This window comes from Monodelphis domestica, chromosome 1 (assembly GCF_027887165.1).
Source record: "Monodelphis domestica isolate mMonDom1 chromosome 1, mMonDom1.pri, whole genome shotgun sequence".
Taxonomy (NCBI): domain Eukaryota; kingdom Metazoa; phylum Chordata; class Mammalia; order Didelphimorphia; family Didelphidae; genus Monodelphis; species Monodelphis domestica.
In genome coordinates this window covers 381,144,746-381,153,884 of record NC_077227.1, presented here as the reverse complement: position 1 = coordinate 381,153,884, position 9,139 = coordinate 381,144,746, and positions in this window count along the sequence as shown.

Here is a 9,139-nt window from a genome sequence, read left to right as displayed (position 1 = left end):
TAAAAGCAGAGAGTAAGTTTATGAATCAATTGCTGAATTTAAGAAAGGAAGGAAAGTGATTTGGAGGCCAGTATATTATGGTAACAAGAACCTGGAAAGGGTGATATAGTCAGAATGAACCTTAAAAGAGGAGATTGCGAAATGATTATTGGAGAGAAAAGTTCTGAAAGTAGCTGAGGGGAAAAAGAAATAAAACAATATCCTCTCTTGATCCAGTATATGAAAAAGCTTAAGAGAAGGAGCCATCTACACTTGAGAGAAGGTCATGAAGAGTAGGGGAAGGCAAGATGTAGGAGGAAGGACAGTTTGTTACTACAAGAGATGATATATGGGACTACCAGAGCCCATGGCTGCAGGAGAGTGACTTTGGGGCATTCTGGGTGGATCTAGTGCAGCATTCCCAATTGCCTATTGAGAAGTCACTAAACCCATGGCTGACTGCCTGGGCCCAGATTAAGAGGGAACAGTCTCAGGGTTTCTGGGCAAGTCTACCCTGGCAGAACCCTGGCTGATTAGTCTCAATAGAGCTCCACCCCAACCCTATCACAGCATAAAGAACAACCGGGCAAAGTTCAGTGGGGGCCCAGGTGCCCTAGTCAAACTTGTGAAAAAGCCCAAGCTGTCCCTGAAGTCTGCTGTGCAAACACAGCATTGGAGTCATTCTTGAATCCAGAAGGAATGGCAGAATTTATAGCATGAAGAGGTCCTGGTGCCAGGTGATGAGTCCCTAGAGTCCCTGAAAGGAGGAGCCTAGTCATGCCCATTATACTCAGGACTGGGAAGATTCTGCCTATACCACTCAGGCCTGAAATTTGACTGACGTAAAGATTCCCCTTTCATCTATCTACCATGAGCAAACAAAGGAAAACTTCAACCTCAATGAGGGAATATCTTGGTTTAAGAGATGACTAGAGGATAAACCTTTAAAAGGCTCCACAGATTCAGGTAAAAACTCAAAGGAAAAACATGGTCACAGAAACTGCAAAAATATCTAGAGGAAATAAAATGAGATATAGACTGAAAAACGTAGGGAGAGAGGTTGGTAAAGAAAATGGATAGCTTAAGAGAGATGGTGAAAAACCTCAGTCAAGAACTGAATTCCTTAAAAATCAGAATGGGCTACATGAAAAAAAAACCCAACTCAATTACATAATAAGAATTTTAAAAAACAGTTTAAAGATGGAAGAAAATATAAGGAATATTGTAACAAAAACAACTAAACTAGAAAACTGAACAAGGAAAAACAATTAAGAATCATTAGACTCTGAAAATTATGATCAGAAGAAAAAACTTGATACTGTATTTCAGGAAATTATAAATGAATATTTCCCAGAACTCTTAAAACCAAAGAATAGAGTGAAAATAGAAAGAATATCATAGAAAGAAACTACAAAATGAAAACTCCCAGGAACATAATAGTAAAAGATCCAGATCTCCAATTTGAAAAAAAAAATCTAAGAAACTAAAAAGAATGAATTCAAATACCAAGAAAGTATAATAAGGACTGTATAAAGAAAAGGAGAGCTTGAAGTATGATATTCCAAAAGGTGAGAGATAGAAGTTTAGGATAACCTATTCAGGAAAACTGAGTATTACCTACAGGACAAAACAATTAATCTTGAATGTAATAGAGGATTTGAAGCACTCCTGGTGAAAAGACCTGACTAGATTATGACAGAATTAAGAAGAAATGAAAATTCAGGAATTTTTGGATTTTAAAAAAATGAAGAAAGATACATATATTTGTGTAACTTAAAGGGAATATGTTGAGATAAATTGTTTACATGATGATATGGGAATAAAAATGAAATATCTTTTCAGAACCCTAATATCTTTAGGAGTCAAAGAGAGAGAAAAGTCAAAATATCAGAAGGTCTATAAGTGATTTTGTTCTGTTTTAATGTCTTAGAAGACAAAAGTAAGAGAGACAGGAGATTATATGAACTAGGAAATGAGGAAGAAGGGGAAATAAGTCACTATTGTTTAGTAGAGGTGCATAAGATGAAGAATTTAAAGCTATGGAGAAAAGAGTTAGGGGGAACAAGTTAGGGGCAACCTCATTTTCATCTGAATCATATAAGGAAAGATTGAACATAATTACTTACACACACATAGAGATCTAAATATAAAATTATAATTAACTCAAAAGAAAAATAGAAGAGGCAGGGACAAGGACAAAAGAGAAATAAAAAGAGGTCTAAGAGTGATAGAACCAAAGGTAACAGAATAGTCATAAGCAAAACAATCTTGAATGATGGAGGGTGGGTTAAAAAGGAAAAGAAGAAAGGGTAAAACTTTAGGAACAGAAATGGGGTAAGTAGAGGAGAAAAGACTTGCAATAGAAAGGAAACAGGCCCATTATGTGCCTAAGATTCTAAGTACCAGGCTTACGCTCTCTCTTCTTTCTCCTTATTTGTAAAAAGGGAATAAAGAGGCAAAAAGTACAAGAATACAGGATGGAATAAAATACATAATTAACAGTCATAACTGTGAAAGTGAATGGGATAAACTCATAAAAGAGAAGAGGATAGAAGAATGGATTTGGAAGCAGAATGTGACAATATGTTGTTTTGAAACACAAAGATTCACATAAAATTAAAATGAGGGGCAGAAGCAAAATCTATTATACTTCCACCGAACTAAAAACAAAACAAAACAACAACAACAACAACAAAAACAACAACCAGGAATAGCAATCACAATTTCACATAAGACTATAGAAAATATGGAAGAGATAAAAAAATAAGCAAGGAAAGTATATAATATTAAAAGACACTATAGGTAATGAACTAATATATGAACTGGAAAGCAGCATACAAATATGTAAAGGAAAAGAAATGATTTGGAGGGAGAAATAGATAGTAAAACTATAATAGTAGTTCACCCTACTGTTCCCTTTCAGATTTAGACTGTTCTAACCAAAAGATAGACAATAAGATATAAGGGATCTAAAAGGGACTTTAGAAAAATTAGAGATTATATATACTTGGCAAAAATGGAATGGGAATATAAAGGAACTTATATCTCTCAGCTGTACATAATATCTTTATAAGAATTCATCATATATGAGGGCATAAAGATGTCATCCAAAAAAAAAACAACTTTAAAAAGCAGAAGTCTCAACATTATTTAATGATCACAAAATAATAAAATTATATTCAGTGAAAGAGTATTAAAAAATGCAAAAGTAACTAAACATTAAATAACATAATTCTTAAGAACTAGTGTGTCACAGAACAAATTAAAGAAGCAATAGAAATTTTCATTAAATAAAATAGCAATAATGAGTCAACACACCAATACACAGCTATAGACATTTTAAAGGGAAATTTTATGTCTCTAAACATTTTCATCAACAAGAAGGAACAAATAAATGAATTGGACATGTCATTAAAAGAAAATTAAATAATAACAAATAAAAACTTCCCAACTAAATAACAAAGTAGAAATTCTGAAAATTAAAAAAGGATGAATAAAAATGAAAGCAAAAATGACTAAAAATAAACCCCCAACTACTTAAAACAAAACTAATAAAATACGAAGGTGTCTATGTGGCTCAGTGAATCAAGAGCTAGGTCTAGAGATGAGAGATCCTGGTTTCAAATTTGGCCTCAGATATTTTCTAGCTATGTGACTCTGGGCAAATCACTTAATCCCCATTGCCTAGCCCTTACTGCTTTTCTGCCTTAAAACAAATATATAGTATTGCTTCTAAGATGAAAGGTAAAGTTTTAAAAAAGCAAAACAAGACAAACTATTAAAATAGATGAATAGTTCATCTTTTTTTTCAAAGACAAAAAAGGAGAAATTACAGCAACTGAAGTGAAAAAAAAGGAAATTAATAAAAACTATTTTGCAAAGTTATATATTAAGAAAATTGATAACTTAGAATTTGATCAAGTAAAAAACAATTATTTAGGGAAAAGAAAATTTCAGAACCAGATAAATTCACAAGCAAACACTATCAAATATTCAGAAAACAATTAATTCTAGTGTTATATAAAAATGTTTGAAATATTAAAAGAAACTAGCCTTTCATGTCTTTCCATGATACAAATATGGTCTTGATAACTAAATCAGGGACAGATGAAAGAAAGAAAACTGTTGACCAATATCCTTAATGAACACTGATGCAAAACTTTTAAAGGAAATGCTAGCAAGCAATATAAATCAACATATTAAAAATATTATACACTATACTCATATATATGGAATATAGAGTTGGTTTAGTGTAAGTCATTATTAATAATGTAAATAATAAAAACCAAATGACTATAGCAATAGCTGCTAAAATGTTTTTGATAAAATAACACTCATTTCTATTAAATCTCCTAGAATCATAGGGATACATGAGCATTTCCTCAATATAATAATAGTATTTATTTAGACCTAAGAACAAACATTATATGCAATATAAAAAAGTTAAAAGCCATTCTATTAGGATCAAGAGTAAAGCAAAGATACAGATCATTTTCACTGGTATTTCACATAGTGCTAGAAATGCTAGCTCTAGCAATAAAGCAAGAAAAATCATTTGAGGTAATACACATAGGTAAAGAGAAAATTTACTTTTTGCTTTTTGCAGATTATAGGTTAGTATAATTAGAAAACTCAACTAAAATGAATTACAATAATAGCTTCAGCAAATTTGTAGGCTAGAAAATAGTCAAATAAATCATCAGTATTCCTATATATAACAAACAAAACCCAACAAGAAGTATTAGAAAGTATTAGAAAGAGAAATTCCAATAAAAATATCCAAATTAACTACAAGAACTAAGAAATACTTGGGAATGTTTCTTCATAGTCAACCAGTAACTATATAAATCCAACTTTAAGATACTATTTGCTTAAGATAAACTTAAAGAGGTAGAGAAACACTAATTGCTCAAGGCAGGCTGAATCAATACAATAAAAATAGTACTGCCTAAATCAATTGCTTATTAAAGGTTGTATCAATTAAACTCTCTAAAGAATATTTTATAATTATAGAAAAATAATAAAAATTTATATGGAAAAACAAAAGGTCAATAATCTTGAGTGAAGATAAAAAAAAGAAGGAAGAAAGGTGGTCAATCAGTACCAGATTTCAAACAGTACTTACAAAGCAAGAATTGGTTTAAAAGAGAGATTTATTGGTGGAACAGATTAGGCACACAGCATGCAGAAATAAAGTAGTATGGTGTTTAATAAATCTAAAGATTTCATATACTGAGGAAAGAGTTCATTACTTGACAAAAACTGTTAGGAAAACTGGATAGTAATTTGGCAGAAGTTAGAATTAGACCAGCATCTTGCACCATTACCAACATAAGCTGTAAGTAGATTCATGATAGTTATAAAAGGTCACATCCTAAACATTGAAGAAACAAGGAGGAAATTACCTTTCTGATCTATAGATATGGGAAAAATTTATGACTAAACAAATGACTGAGATAATTACATAAGATAACATAGATAATTTTAAATACATAAAATGTAAAAGGCTTTGCACAAATTCCACATAGTAAATATTAGTAGGGAAACAAATAATTGCAAGAAAGAATTTTGCAAAGAGTTTGCAGTGTCAAATAGAAATGGATCCTTGACACTGCAATATTGATTTTGAAAAACACAAATAAACATCATCTATATTTCATGGTATTTTTGTGTGTTTTGTTAAATATTTTCCAATTATGTTTTTTTTTAAACCCTTATCTTCCGTCTTAGAGTCAATACTGTGTATTGGCTCCAAGGCAGAAGAGTGGTAAGGGCTAGGCAATGGGGGTCAAGTGACTTGCCCAGGGTCACACAGCTAGGAAGTGTCTGAGGCCAGATTTGAACCTAGGACTTCCCGTCTCTAGGCCTGACTCTCAATCCACTGAGCTACCCAGCTGCCCCCTTCCAATTATGTTTTAATTTTATTTTAGGCTGCACTTGGGAGTGTTGGAAGCTGTCTGCCATGACTTTGCTGCCATCTCTACTTTAAGGATCTCATTTCTAAGATACAATATATAAATATCTCATTTCTAAGATAAATAAGGAGCTAATTCAAATCTATAAGACTAAGAATCATTCTCCAATGGATAAATAATCAAAAGTTATAAAGAGGTAGTTTTCAAAAGACAAAATCTAAGTTATGAATTAAAATGTTCTATATCACTAATAATTAGAGAAATGCAAATTAATCATGTTTTACTTACTACCTAATACTTGCCAAACTGACAAAAATGACAAAAGAAGAAAATGGTAAACATTTGAGAAGTCTTGGGAAAATAGTTACACTAGTTTACAACTGGTGGAGCTATGAATTGGACCTGCTATTCTGTAAAGCAATTTGGAACAAATCTCAGAAAGTTACCAGTATACCCTTTGACCCAGCTACACTATTATTAGATATGTACCCCAAAGAAATCAATGAAAGAAAAAAAATGATCTACTGAAACAAAAACACTTTTAGATGCTCTTTTTATGGTATATAAAAACTGGAAATTAAGGTGGTATATTCCTATTGGGGAATGGCTAAACAAGTCATACTATATGAAGATACTGAGGTATTATTGTGTCATAAGATATAATGAGATGGAGAATTTCAAGAAACTGAAAAAATATTATGAATTGATGAAAAGTGAGTAGAACTAGGAGAACAATTTATACAATGATAAAATTATAAAATGGAAACAACTTTGAAAGAATTCAGTACTCTGAGGAGACGAGTGTTACCCCCTAAGTCAAAGAAAATGAAGATGAAGCATATCATTCAGGTTCTTGAAGAAGAATGATGAACTTAAAATGCAGAAAAAGGCCTAGATTTCCAGGCAAAGCTAAAGGGGGGATTTGTTTTTCCAGACAATATAGCTATGTGTGAAGAGATTTAGTTTGGCTTTGGCTTTTGAATTTGCCCAATGGGAGGAGGCGTTGAGAGGGACAGATTAATTTAAAAAATACCTATTACTTGAAAAATAAAAACAAAATAAAAAGAGATTAAAAAGTTTATAAAAAATAATTGGCTTCGGGGGCAGCTGGGTAGCTCAGTGGATTGAGAACCAGGCCTAGAGATGTGAGGTCCTGGGTTCAAATCTGGCCTCAGACACTTCCTAGCTGTGTGACCCTGGGCAAGTCACTTGACCCCCATTGCCTAGCCCTTACCACTCTTCTGCCTTGGAGCCAATACCCAGTATTGACTCCCAGACGGAAGGTAAGGGTTTAAAAAAATAAATAAATAAATAATTGGCTTCTTGTGTCTAATTCTAGCATCCTAATCCCATCTTTCTAGTTAGAGCAAGATTTAAATATATATAGTTTTAATCTTTTTTATTTTATATTTGTATTTCATAAGATATACTAGAAATACATATGGTCTCACTAAATTTTCAGCTGTTGCATATCACAAACTCTGACTTGAATGATTGGCTATTAGTAGCACTTTCCCTGACTCCCTTCTTATGTCAAGAATGTATGCTCACTTCAGCAGTCCTTTAGTGCTTGCCACAATTTTCTGTTAGTAGCTCTGGTAGGAGAGTCTCTAACTAGCTATGTGCCCTTATCAAAGATAAGACATTTATTTCCCTCCACTTTTGGACTTCATCTGCAGTGCAGTTTCCTGAAGTAGTTCTCTGTTTTAAGAAAAAAGGTTGGGGGTATATGGAATTTTCCTCATAACACTTCTTTCCTTATAGCTGAAAAAAGACTATTAGAACTACTCACAGTGTGTGTGTGTGTGTGTGTGTGTGTGTGTGTGTGTGTGTGTGTGTGTGTGTGTGTTTTAACCATGACTGTCTTTTTTCCAATCAGGAAAAGGTTACTCTGACTATCAGACCTGTGTGTCATTCTAATGCACTGTCTCCTCTTTTCTTTATTGCTTCATTTATACTGGAAGATATTTCAGTGCCAAGTAGGGTTCTAGAAGTTTTTCCAAGCTGCCATGGCTTTGGCTCCTTTACTTAAGGAGCCAAATCTTTGCAATCAGCAATAACCAAAAAAAATTCCATATTTCAATAAAACAGATTTAAAACCAACCAACCAGAATTATATGGTGCTTTTCCTTACCTGCATTTAAGGTAAACCTAATTGTTATTAAATTCTTAAAAGAAGAGAGTTAAAAAACAGTGGCAGAACATACTTCCCTATAGCTCCCATGTCATGATCACAGATGCCACGAAGCACAAATAAGTGAAAGATTGGAAGATGGCCAAAAAGCAGGACTGGGGCCAAAATGGAGCCAAATTGGAGCAAAGCTCCAATAAAGTCATTTATCTGACATTGCTGGGAAAGGAGTAAATTTGCCAGATAAACGAAGTTGAACTCATTCCTACAACAAAACTTTTTAAAAAATTTATTTGAATAACTTTCAGTTTAATTCAGTCATCATTGATTGAATGTCTACTATGAGACAGGCACGGCAGGCACTAGACATGCAAAGACAATTTTTAAAAAATTCTTGCCCTTAAGTAATTTGGAGATCATTATTCAGAAAAACATTTTAAACTCTTACCTTCTATCTTGGAAAAAATACTGTGCATTGGTTCCAAGGCAGAAGAGTAGCAAGGACAAGGCAATGAGGGTTAAATATCTTGCCCAGGGTCATAAAGCCTGAGCCCAGATTTGAGCCCAGGACCTGTCATTTCTAGGTTTGGCTATCCACCGAGCCACCTATCTTTCCTAAGACAGAAACTTTAAAAGTATATATTATCCATTTTCCTGCCTTCTTAAAACAGACTTTAGCCTTTTTTAGTTTTTTTTTTCTAGGGTCATCCTTTGGTTAAAGTCATTATCCCTCAATTGGCCTCCTCATCTCTAAAATGGGGATGTTACTCACGCTGCCCATTTCATAGGCTGGCTGTGAGGAACATGCCATGCAATCTTCGAAGGCCTCTAGAAATGTAGTATTGTTATTATCATTAGCTTTATGAACCTCAGTGTCTGTTAAGTCCCTTCCTGATCTATAAAAAAAAAAATTATAGTATTTATATCAAATTGTACTGTGATGAACCCCATGATGACTTCAGAATCTACTGATGTAAGCTTGGTCTGCTCCTATATTAAATGGCTCCAGAACTGGGATTTCAAAGTTCATGGGGATATAGACTTAGAGTTGGAAGGGAGCCTAGAGGCCATCAAGTCCAATCCCCTCATTACGCAGAAGAAACTGAAGCTAGCA